The sequence below is a fragment of the Rhinolophus sinicus genome, chromosome 15 (genome assembly GCF_057876585.1).
Source record: "Rhinolophus sinicus isolate RSI-liver-muscle chromosome 15, RSI-T2T, whole genome shotgun sequence".
In the NCBI taxonomy this organism is placed as follows: domain Eukaryota; kingdom Metazoa; phylum Chordata; class Mammalia; order Chiroptera; family Rhinolophidae; genus Rhinolophus; species Rhinolophus sinicus.
The window spans coordinates 120,209,210-120,222,336 of record NC_142515.1 but is presented as its reverse complement, the minus strand read 5'-3'; the positions used below and the strand labels follow the sequence as shown (position 1 = coordinate 120,222,336).

The 13,127-nt window shown below is 39.1% G+C and overlaps 1 pseudogene; it reads left to right on the top strand.

Annotated features, from left to right (window-relative positions):
* Positions 1–1,277: 1,277 nt before the first annotated feature.
* LOC109459733 (ubiquitin-like modifier-activating enzyme 1 pseudogene) lies at positions 1,278–3,907 on the top strand (annotated as a pseudogene).
* The last annotated feature ends 9,220 nt before the right edge of the window (positions 3,908–13,127 follow it).

The window sequence follows — 13,127 nt, the reverse complement described above, 5'->3', positions numbered from 1 at the left end:
GATCTCGTTGTTTTTTTTTTGATATTCAAGAATTGCCACTGATTGTTTTTGAAAAAATGTTTCTGGGAAAAGGCTGTTGGCACTAAACTTACTTAGCAGTTCTACACTACATAGGTGATTATGTCTTCTGCAAATAGAAATTGTTCTGTTTTCTTTCCAACTTGTATTTCTTATTGATTGCACTAGGTAGAAGTTCAAGTATAATGTCAAATAGAAGTAGTGATAAAGGTCATCCTTACTTTTATTCTTATCATGGGGGGGAAGGAATTCAGTATTTTACCATTAAGTTTGATGCTATCCATGGGATTTTTGTAGATGTTCTTTATTTAATTGAGGAAATCCTCTTCAATATCCAACTTGCTGAGAAATTTTTTTTTATGACAAGGTGTTCAAGGTGGTCAAATGACTTTTTTTTTTTTCATCTACTGAATCCTTCACGTGATTTTTTTTCATTTTAGAACCTTAATATGGTGAATTAGAGTGATTAATTTTCAAATGTTAAGCCCTTCTTTCATTCCTGGGGTAAACCTCACTAGGATATATATAAGTTAAGAATCTTTGTGTCTATATTTCTGAGGTATAATGCTTTGTAGTTTCTTTCCTTTATTTTTTGTAGTATCTTTGTGTCTTTTGTTTTCATATCAAGGTAGGTAATGCAGGCCTCATAAAAATGAATGGGGAATTGTCCTTTGTTCTCTTTTTTTTTTTAAAGAATTTGTATAAAATCAGTATGATTTCTTCCTTATATATTGGAAATAATTTAATAGTAGAGCCATCTGGGCCTGGAATATTATTTATAGGAAGGCTTTTAACTATGAATTTGATTTCTTTAGTAGATATAGAGCTATTCTAGCCATTATTTCTTTTTAACTGAGCTTTATTTGTTTGTCACTTTCAAGGATTCTCAATTTCATTTAAATTATTGAATGTCATGTCACAGAATTTTTTAAGTAATGGAGGACTCCCAAGAGTTTGTCTTATAAGAGTTATATCTATCTCACTGCGTTAGAAATCATGACTAAGCATTTAAATGCAAGAATACACATACTATCATTCAATAGAAGGATAGCCCAATAGCACAATGATGTTATCTCAAGAGGTACAGTCTCTGAACAATTCCACTAAACACTCATGAGAGAATGAGAATTAGAAAGTCATGTTATAAAACATTTTGTCTGGACCTCCAGCTCCATGGCTGCCATCTTGTTTTGGCTGTTGAGAGTTGCCACTAACAAAAAGAAAAACCTACCACATCTGGACCACCTCTGACCCTTCAGATGTCTAGTGTGCTGCCATCCAAGAAACACTGTCTCTCTGGGCCTGAATCAAAACCAAGTTCTAACTGCTCCTCTGCCTGTTTTGTGATGTTCAAAGTGCCCTCAGGACTTTTGGCATTCCAGTGGAATGCCAAAAAAAATGGCAGTGAAACAGCCATAGATGAGTGTCCCCTCAGCTATCTGTGATGAGCAATGAGGCAATGAAGCATCTCCAGACATCCAGTGTGCTGGTGTCAGGCCTCCAGGGCCTAGGTGTGGAAATAGCCAAGAATATCATCCTTGGTGCAGTCAGAGCTATCACCCTGCATTACCAGGGCACTGCCCAGTGGGCTGACCTCTTCTCTCAGTTCTACCTGCAGGAGGAAGACATCAGTAAAAACCAGGCTGAGGCATCATAGCCCCAAGTTGCTGAGATCAAGGGCTATGTGCCCGTCTGCTCATCATGTACTATGTACCCTATACTGGGGCCCTCGTTGAGGACTTCCTCGGTGGTTTCCAGGGGTGGTCCTCATCAATACGCTCCTGGAGGACCAGCTACAGGTGGGTGAGTTCTGTCACAGCCATGGAATTAAGCTGGCGGTGGCAGATACGTGGGGCCTGTTTGGGCAGTTGTTCTGTTACTTTGGAGAGAAAATGATCCTCACAGATTCCAATGGGGAACAGCCCTGATGTTGTCACCTGCCTAGATGAGGCTCTGCATGACTTTGCCTCCTTCACACAAGTCCAGGGCATGAACAAACTCAATACCACCTGCCCCATACAGAATAATGTCCTTTACACCTTCAGTATCTGAGATACCTCCAGCTTCTCTGACCACATCCTTGGAGGCCTCACCAGTCAGGTCCAAGTACCTAAGCAGATTGGCTCCAAATCCTTGCTGGCCTCACTGGCAGAGCAAGACTATGTGAGAACAGACTTTGCCAAGTCTTCTCACCCCCTCAGCTGCACGTTGGCTTCCAGGCCTTGCACCAGTTCTGTGCTGATCACAGCCGGCCCCCTCGGCCCCACAGTGAGGAGGTGCAAAAGAACTGGTGAGCCTAGTACAGGCCGTGAATGCTCTGGCCCTGCCGACAGTGCAGCAGGACAACCTGCAGGAGCGCCTCATTTGGAAGCTGAACGTGTGACGGCTGAGATCTAGCACCTGTAAACGCCTTCACTAAGGGCCTGGCCTCCCAGAAAGCAATGGAGGCCTGCTCTGGAAATGTATGCCTATTATGCAGTGGCTGTACTTTGATGCCCTGGAGTGTCTTTCCAAGGACAAAGAGGCCCTCACGGAGGACAAGTGCCTCCTGTGCCAGAACCGTTATGGTGGGCAGGTGGCTGTATTTGGCTCACACCTACAAGAGAAGGTAGGCAGACAGAGTTACTTCTTGGTGGGTGCAGAGGCCGTTGGCTGTGAGCTGCTTAGGAACTTTGCAGTGATAGGGCTAGGCTGCAGGGAGAGGAGGGCCATCACCGTGACAGACATGGACACCACGGAGACCCCATCTGAACATACAGTGTTCCTGCCCTGGGATGTCTCGAAACTGAAGTCTGACACAGCTGCTGCAGCTGTGCACCCGACAGACCCAAACATCCGTGTGATGAGCTGTCAGAACCACAGGAGCCCTGACACTGATGGTGCCTTTGACAATGACTTCTTCCAAAACCTGGGTGGTGTGGCCAGTGCCCTGGACTGTGTGGACGCCCACTTGTATATGGACCGCTGCTGTGTGTACTACCTTAAGCTGCTGCTGGAATCGGTCACACAGGGCGCAAAGGGCAGCATGCAAGTGGTTATCCCAGACTTGACAGAGTCATATAACTCCTGTCAGGACCCTCCTGAGAAGTCCATTTCCATCTGCATGCTGAAGAACCTCCCCAATGCCACTGGGCACACCCTGCCGTGGGCTCGGGGTGAATTTGAAGGCCTCTGCAAGCAGACAGCAAAGAAACCTATGTAACAGGCTCCAAGGTTATGGAATGGACACTGCAGTTGGCAGACACCGAACCCCTAGTGGTTGTGCAGCGCAGCCTAGTGCTCCAGTGGCGACAGACCTGGGCTGACCATGTGACCTGGGCTTGTCACCACTGGTTCACCCAGTACTGCAGCAACCTCTGCACAGCTTTCCTCCCACCAAGCTCAGGAGCCTTGTCTGGTCTGGGCCCGAACGCTGTCCACACCCACTCATCTTTGACATCAACAGTCCCCTGTGTCTGGACATGTGAGGGCTGATGCCAACCTGTGTGCCCAGACCTGCAGGCCAACGGGCTTTTGGGACAGAACTGCTGTGACCATACTCTTGCAGTTGGTACAGGTCCCCGAGTTCACCCCCAAGTCTGGCATCAAGTTCCACGTCTCTCACCAGGAGCTACAGAACACAAACGCCTCTGTTGGTGACAGCCACCTACAGGAGCTCAAGTCCATACTGCCCAGCCCAGAGAAACAACCTGGGTTCAAGATGTACCCCATCAACTTTGAGAAGGAGGATGACAGCGGCTTCCTTCTGGATTTCCTTATGGCTGCATCCAACCGCCCGGCAGAGAACACTAACATTTCCACTGCAGACCGGAATAAGAGCCTTCTAATGTTTAGAATTGAAATTCTTAATAAAGAGTTATTAATCCATAAAAGGCATATTGTATTTTAGAATTATTATGAAAATGATTTAGATGTCACAGACCCATTTAAAGGGCCTCCGGGTCTTCCAGGTCTTGATGATTTGAGGGCTGGTGGCATCATCTACCTCAATGTCATGACTGTACACTAAGTTGTTTAGACAGGAAACCGAGGGGAAGTCCTGCCTTTTCTCCCTCAAAATTCATATCCAATTCATCAACAATACATAGCCAAAATGCAAGTATAAAAATTTTTAGTTGGCTTTTAGTTCAATGTGAGTTAAGAGTGATATGACTACCATATTCCACAGCTCCCACCAACACTGTTTCCACCTGACATAAGTGTAGTCACATCTTATCAGAGTTTCTCTTCTTTCCATCTATTCTACCTCTCAGTTCTCTCATTTTAGAGAAGAAAGTCATCGTCTTTAGGAAGGCTAACACGGGCTCCACACCATGGCCTGCTCCGTTGTATTTTCCTCTTCCTTCCAGCTCTCACACTTTCTTCCTGCCCAAAATACTCAAACATTAGAACAGACAAGAATCACAGATCTCCTGAGGCTGTTTGTAATAATGGTTCTGTGCCCACTTCTCTGGTCCCCAACCCACTCTCACTTTGCAGTGTCTCCATCTTTGTTCCACCTATTGGATCAGCACCTTCGCTGGATTTCACCTGTAGCTCCAGGGCAGAGTTTGTCTTCTTGGTCTGCCCAGCATTTCATAATAGAGTTTTCCCTCATTGACTTGTCTCAAGATTCTTCAATTCTGGACGTCCTTAGAAGGGTGACTTCCTTCCTGACTCCAGCCTCCGGAAACCCAGCCTGTAATGTGGACAAGCAGGTCTTTGCCAAGGTGTAGCCCAGGGACAGCAGGTGGTGTTTAGACATCTTCCTCTTCAGTTCCTTTAGCTTCCTTACTCTTCAACTTCTGCTTATAGACAGATATGCTAAAAAACACAAAACTTCTCATTGTTCATTTTTCTTTACTTTTTTCCCCCTTTATTTAGTTCTTAGTATGATCTGATGAAATATGACTTATGAAAAGTAATAGTTTTTCTGTTTGATGTTTTAAAGGGAAGAACTTAACATTCTCTTCTGGAAAGTAATGTTTATAGATAGCCGGCAGATTTTTCAATACTAGCTAAGATCTGCTAGCAACATATGGTTTTGTTTAGAAACTGTGTTCATATTGAAATGGGATTTTGCACATGCTTTACACATCCAACCCAAAGTTTCAAATACAATTTTCTTAATTGTTTACTAAAACCAAATATGTTTGGGCATGACTCCAAGGATCCATTAAACTGAAAGGATCTCATCAAAATGTCACAAGAAATGACTCAAAGTCAAAAAGTCAGTCCAAAAAATTCACATTTTTAAAATAACATGTAAAGGTTCTTCCCTGACTGTGGAAGTAGTTGGCAAATTTAGATGTGTAGTATAAAAGGAAAAAATAACAATTTGCAAATATGTTACATTTCCGGTAATAAGACCTTTTTCCAGATTACAGTAGACCTCCTATATGGCTGTTAGAATCAAGAGTGGGGTTAGTATGTTTCAAATTTAGGCGGAGTCACAGAGAAAAAAAGTCATCTGGATTCTTTGGTTCTATAGCAACTTGAAGATGGTATTTTTGCTTCTATGATAACTAATAATATTTTAAGTATTGATATTAATAAAGCTGTTCTAGTAACATGAAATATGATTTTATTGTAAGAATCTATCATACTTTATTATGTTAAAAAAATTTATTTGTTTGTTTTTATTGGGGACTATTGGGAACAGTGTGTTTTTCCAGGACCCATCAGCTCCAAGTCAAGTCGTTGTTTTCAATCTAGTTGTGGAGGGTGCAGCTCACTGACCCATGTGGGAATTGAACCAGCGACCTTGTGTTAATGAGCACTGCAGTCTAACCAACGGAGCCAAATGTCCGCGCTATCATGCTTTATTCATTTGACATACTGGGCTAGATAATTAGAATCTCATTATTTTTCTCCATTTGACCGCTGTCCTGATTTCATTTATTTGCTTCCTCAACCACTGAGTGTTTTAATACCTTATTTTCTAGAATCTAATATTGTATAAAATAAGAGTAATAATCTTTGCATGCTGGAGGATTATAAAGAGTAACTTGAACATGTGTTATGTGCTTTGAAATTTTATAAGAAAGTGATTTTCATATGGTAAGCATTAATATTTGTCGAATGAAAATTATATTATCTTCATCAAACTCCTGTGAATAAATACATGGTATGTGATTCTGATTTAAATTCATACCATTCATAGTTTCAGTTAGTGTATATTTCTAGTATTTCACACAGGACATCAATAAGAAACAGTTCTAAGGACCTGGTTCCTTTAGAGTAAACGTAGGCAACACTGAGAGGTGGTGTGGGCAAACCTGGTGTGACCTGTGTTTGAAACCACAACATCAGTTTCTATTTAGTTTGGCCCTACACAATAAGTACAGTGTGCAAATTATTACAGTGAAAGTCAGATCATCATGCTGAAAAACTCCAAGAACTGTTGTGTATTACTTCATACTAAAAATAAAGTTATGATGGTATCAGAATACCTCATTGTAACTCAAGTCCAATATAAAATTAATTTTGTTAGATCCCTCAAGATCAGTTTTTGCCTCCTCTAGACTGTCTATATAAAGAACCAATTAAGATAACAAAAATCAAGTTTAGTGGGAACATGACATTTAAATGAATGATAGTCTGATTCCATCTGTAGGTTCTTTTCAAAATGGTCCTAATGAAAAAGAATACCTAGGCAATCATGTAAATAGCATACGACAATTTTAAAGTATTTAAAGCTATTCTTAATGATAATTAATTCACCAATTATAATACCAACAAAAGCCATAGTAAATACTGACAACCAAGGCTCCTGGCTATTTCTTTCCAAACCACAGATTAGAGGTCATGATTTTAAAGTTCCTGATATTTCTCTTAACTTTTTAAAAATAGCATTTAACATTTGGGAGGGCTCTTGCTATATATGCTAAGTGCTTTCCATATATTATTTGTAACACATTTAGCAGCCATAAGGGAGAGATGCTGTTATTATTGCATTTATAGATGATAGATGTGGTTTAGATGAATGAAGTCACTTGACTAAATGTAAACCTATGAATCTCTAACATGGATTTTAATCACTGAAACACAGAATGTATTGGTGACTATGGAGCTTATATGTTATGAGAGCTTAGCAAGACTTTCTTTTTTTTTTTCCTAAAGTGTCCCAAACTGAGTTAATTCTCTTCTCCCTAAATATCCACCCCTTCTTGTTGACTTTCTAATTGGAGGCAGTTCCATTCTCCCAGTCACTCAGACTAGAACTTACAAAGTTCGTTTCTCCTTCCTTCCTTCCTTCCTTCCTTCCTTCCTTCCTTCCTTCCTTCCTTCCTTCCTCCCTTCCTTCCTTCCTTCCTCGTTTCCTTCCTTCCTTGTTTCTTTCCTTCTTTGTTTCCTTCCTTCCTTCCTTCCTTCCTTCCTTCCTTCCTTCCTTCCTATTTTTTCACACTTGTTTTTCAAATGTAGATTCTAATATCTTGAAGAAAAGTAGTTCTAGTTCATTAGTTAAATAAAACATTATGTAAGTCTTTTTTTTGGGGGGGAAGTATCTCATATTCTTCTAAATATAATTTCAATTAACTGCTTTTATAGTAAATCTCAGACTTCTCTCTTTAAATTGATCCTATTCTTGTTTTTGGAAAAATAACACCTGATTTTCTTTTGAAATAATAATAATAATAATAAAACATGATGCAGAAAACATTTTTAACTCACTATCTTGCACCTAGGAGCATGGCTATACACTGGTATAATGTATACCTTTATAAGGGTAAAAAAAAATGACATTAAATAGAATATCTTTAGTTAATTGCCTCTGTCTCAGTTAAAATGACCTTTGTAAAAGTGTAAAGCAAAGCCAGACACACACACTCTAACAGAGCAATCTTTCAGCACACAAAGTTGGGTATGCCCTTGGTGGTGTGGCTTTGCTGGATGTGTGGGGTGCACTGAACTGGTGTGAATCCCGAAGCAAACCCTTATGTGCAGTGACTGTTTGACTTTTCCGAACTGTTAACAGTCACTTTTTATATTGCTTATAAAAATGGTAATTTAACATATTTATTCAGCCCATCAGTCCCAAGGTTGACTGACAACGATTGCAGAAAATTTATTTACCTTAAATCCATATTTCCTAACTCAAGAGGTGGCCAGAATTTTAAAGAAGCTATGTAGCATGCAAACAGGCATCTTATAATTCCTTAGGGCCTACTTGTGGGAAATATGTCTAAATTCTGAGATGAAATTGCACATTCATGAATCACTAAGCAGCATTGTGGGAGCTTGTGTATTTTCTCTTTGAAAAGAGTTAGTCAGGTTGACCCACAAGACAAGAGGGTAAATATATCCTCATTATCCCCAGGCAAGCAGCGCCAGGTGGCTGAGAGCAGCACAGCTCTGCAGCGTGACAGCCAGTGTTATGAACCACTCTGCTGGCTGTGTGAGCATGGGGTGGGAATGGGGGGGGGGGGAAGCTCTTCTGACTCTCAGTGCCTCAGTTTCCTCACCTACAATGCAGAGAAAATGAATGCTTAACTCCAAGGGCCTGTCGTGAAGACTGAGTTAATACAGATAAAGTGTTCTGACTGGAACTCAACATCTAGTAAATATTATGTATAATTTTAGCTATTGTTAAACAAATTGGTACCCTCTCATTTTAACTGCCTTGGGACAGAGAAAATAAGGGAAGGTCTACCAAGGGAGCTGCAGGGGTATGAGGCAGTCCTCAGGACAATGCTTTCAGGAATGACTACAATTATCTCGTTAACAATTTGCAAAAGATGGTACAGGTGAAGTGACCTCCTGGGTTTGAATCTGAGTTTGTCCCTTCCAAGCAATATTACCTTGGGAGTTACTTAACTACTGAGTGTCTCAGTTTCCTCTTCAGTAGAATAGAAGAAGAAGAAAAAAAAATACCCTGTCTCTCAAGAGTTCTGTAAGATTAAATGGATTATCACACATAAAGGACTAAAGACATTACATGGCACAGAATATATAGTCTATAAAGGTTAGCCATTTTCACTCAAGTAGAATGGAAGGCAGAGATGATTCGCATGCCACTAAGGGGGAGGGAATACAGAGAAGTAAGGCTTTAATAATGGAATAAAATAATTAGCAATGATCAGACAGGCAGAGGATACTACCTGATGGAAGGAAAAAAGGACGCGATTGAATGAGGGTGGTCAGGAGTCTCAATTTTGAATATTCAATGGATTATAAGTCTTAAGGTTGATTAACAAACCTGTATGTTCTTTCCCTTTGACAAAGTAGCTCTAGATTTAAAGTTTAAGACCTAGTGTAGTCATTCTAATTTTTCTAAAATTATACCTTTCACCATGGTTTCATATTTTTATCACTACCCACTCATACAATCACAGATTTTTCCAAGATGTTCTATATCCATTGATATCTTGGAGCTCTCAAATACTTGAAATAATAAACAAAGATGTGAGGCAATGGTAAGACTGCGGCCCATCACAGAATGAGTGCATGAGTCTCCTCTTTACCTGCATAGCCACAGAACAGTAATGACATCTCAGTGCTGAGATACGAAGGTGCCACTTAAATGGAGACAGTTCAAACAAGACAGAAAGTCCTACCTAGGTCCATTACACACATACACTCACACAAACTAATGTCTTCCTATTTAGTGATTAATCAAAACACATTGAATTTTCTATTTTAGAAATCTTGTGTAATCTTGCACGCTTCGGAAAGTAAGTGATGATAATTATTCAACAGGAGAATTTAAAACAAAGTACCAAGGACAACATCAAGAGTAACGACATTGTCAGGTGGCCATTAGGCTAAAAGTCTCCTACAATATTTATTACAGCCCAAAGAACGCACCTGGCATTTATTTAAGCACTATGTCTTCCATAAATTCTTCATTATGTTAATTATAGTCACATAATTAGGTAGTTAACTACTTTCATTTGGACCTTTGCTACTCAATGTGGTTTATGAACCAGCAATATTGAAATCACAAAGAAACTTGTTAGAAATGGAGGCTCTCAGATTTACTGAATGAGAACCTACATCTGATCAACTCCACAGGTGATTTTTATGCACATGTACGTTTGAGGCACATTAATCTAGAACAAGGTTTCTCAATACGTACATGCTTTGTGTCAGAATCATCTAAGATATATATATATATATATATATAAAATAGTAATGTCCAGGGTTTACCAACAGAGAATTTATTTAATTAATCTTGAGTAGGACACTGGCATCACATGATTATATTGTGCAGCCCGTGTTAATAACGTAATCTACGTTATCTACGTGATCTACCTAAGCAAAAATGAGTAACTTCTGAGAAACTCAAAAATTTGTTTAAAAATAAGTGAAATTCCTTTCCTGTAAGAATTGAGCTTATAACAATGAAATATTGACTTTCAAACAAAATTGAGAAAGATATATTTTATCCCAAACCAGAGCAAATCTCTTTCTCACCACTAAGGTTGTGCAACAGGCTGGCATATGGGGGATGCATAATATATGGAGGAAGGAATCCAGACCAGGAACACCAAAGCACAAATAGGAAAATCCATGGATAAAGCTGAGTTCTCATATGTCAATGAATAAGAAAGGTAGAGACAGAATCTGGAAATATCTAAGCATTTTAGAGACAGATAACATGTAATTAGTCTGGAGTAGACAAAATTAAAACCAGATATGAGAGCCAAAGGAAAAAAATACCAAAAGGGGAAGGCAGTTGGTCAAAAAAAGAAAACTGGTTAGGAATCAAAATAGTCTCCAATGAGTTCTAGATTTTCTGTTTAACTTCTAGGCTTGACAGTACATTTTTCAGTATTACTATATTTTGAGGTATTTTGTTTGAGCTGTTGGTCCTTCATGTGCAGAGACCAATCCCAGCTGGAAATATCTCAGAACCCACATATACAGGCATGTAAGTAATTGCACCACTTTGGAGCACAGAGGGTGGGGCTGGGAACACCAAGATTAGTCATCCCACGTCATCCTTCATTTCATTAAGTGACTGACGCGTGGGTGTTCTCCCTTCTGAGCTTGTTAAAGGGCATTCATAATGTTCACCACCATACCACTAGACATTATATATACATGTTAAGTAATGTATAAATGGTGGAAGTGAATGCTTTAGATAAATATTGCCCATGTGGCTAGATAGATGTAATTTCATAAATTCTGGCGTACTTAGGTAATGACTTGCAGATGTGTGAAAGGAAAGAACTATCTTCATTGTTGCTCTGATTATTGATGGCTGTACTAAACCTTTTATTAAATTTGCATTTTCTCATGTATTTACAAAGTGGTAATTAAAAGTAAATAGAAATGAACAGTTAAATAATCCAATGCATGCTAAAGAATTCACATAATTCATAAATGAATTCTTAGCAACATAATAGGCAACAAACATTTCACAGGCCCTTCTTTGAAAAGAATCAAGGTTTCCTTTTTGTTTTGTTTCTATGCCAATAAGAAATTTTCATGTATTTATGGGGATCACATATGTGAGAAAAGAAAGCCCACAAGTTGTAAAAAGTCTTTTGTTAATGAAAGCCTGAGACATTACAAAAATATTGATTTAAAAAAAAATGTTTATAATGCTGTAGTCTGTTTTTGCCATAATTTAAAGACATTATATCACAGACTTTTCTAGCAATTTTCATGTGGAGTCAAAATCATTGTTGATACAGGCCAACACTGTATTTGCTCTAGCCCCAGGAAAAAGTCTGCTAAGTTCAGGATTATAACATCTAAATATTAAGGAAAATTCTGAAATATCAAAGGTTTCTTAAGTAATCCATTCTGAATGAGTCATTGAAAAAGCTACTTTTTTTTCTGGAAGCTGGCTCAATACTCCGTGATGAGTAAATTAAACTTAAAATTCCTGTAAACTTTAAAAATATTTTAACTCATCTTTCTAATCTATTTTAAGAATCACAGTATCAGCAGAAATAAAAATGTTCGAAAATTATTTCTGAAGTGTTTGTAATTCTTAACAAAACTCCTAAGCAGCCATAGGAAATGACAGTTATACTTATTGGAATCTAATTCTATGTGATCATTTTACAGAAGAGAAAACAATTTGCAGGGTCCTTTTAATCATAAAATGCTATCTATTTCTGGAAAGTATGTGTAACTGTATAAACTAAGATAAAATTTCTCATTTTGGTAGACATTGACTCTTCTCAATAATCAAATCTACAGTCTCTTTCCTTCTCTCTCTGTCTCTCTCTTTCTCTCATTTTGAATGGAAATAAAACTCTTTCTGCCCTCCCTTTCCATTCCCTTCCTTTCTCTGATCCTTTAAAGGTTTTAACTGAAACATATTTTTAAACTATGCCGTTTGAGCCTTTCCTCTGATACATTCTTACCAAAATATGTCTCCTACTTGTAAATCTCAGCTTAAACCCATAAAGTCAAGTCTTCATGCAACAATGGCAAACCAGAAATGAAATTAGTGTGAGGAAGTTTTCTTTTAGAGTAGGGTGGGAACTTCACGGTGTGTTCATTTGGTTGTGATGTAGGATGTTGCTTAGTGAATGTCGGGGTTCATAGTCTCGTGGAGCCGAAGAATGGATACACAGACCAGGGAGAGGCAGAGTTGCACAGGAAGATTGTTTATTATAGTAGGCAAAGAGTTACAGCTCCCTAACGGGAGGGGGTACCCGAAACTGGGATGCCCACTAGCTAAGGCAAAAGCTTGTGTTTATATACCTTTATTTCTATCTGGGAGGGGGATGTAGGGATGTGGGTGCCTATGGATACAATATTTCCCAGACTCACTCTACGGCTCAGCTGTGGGGGAGACCTTTGAAACAAACCCATTTGCCCCAGAGTATGATTGATGACATGTTTGTCCTGGTACGGCTGTCCTGGTACAGTTGCCCTGTGTTCTGTTTTTGTTCTGTTTTTGCTCAGTCTACTGAAGAGTCTCTAATTGCCTGATGTCGTACTAATTAACCTGTCTCAGTTGTACAACTAATAACTCTCGGACTTTTTTGGTTACCTCCAAAGGAAAAAATTAGATTTGAATATAACTACTCTCAATCACTAAAGGGAATGCTGTGGTTGTTGAACACTTCTAAATTTATTTCAGACTCTGGAAGTCTAGGTGACTCTCACATGTTCAGGAAGACATGTAACTTAACTAGTTCTGTAGATGTGAGATTATTGTTAAC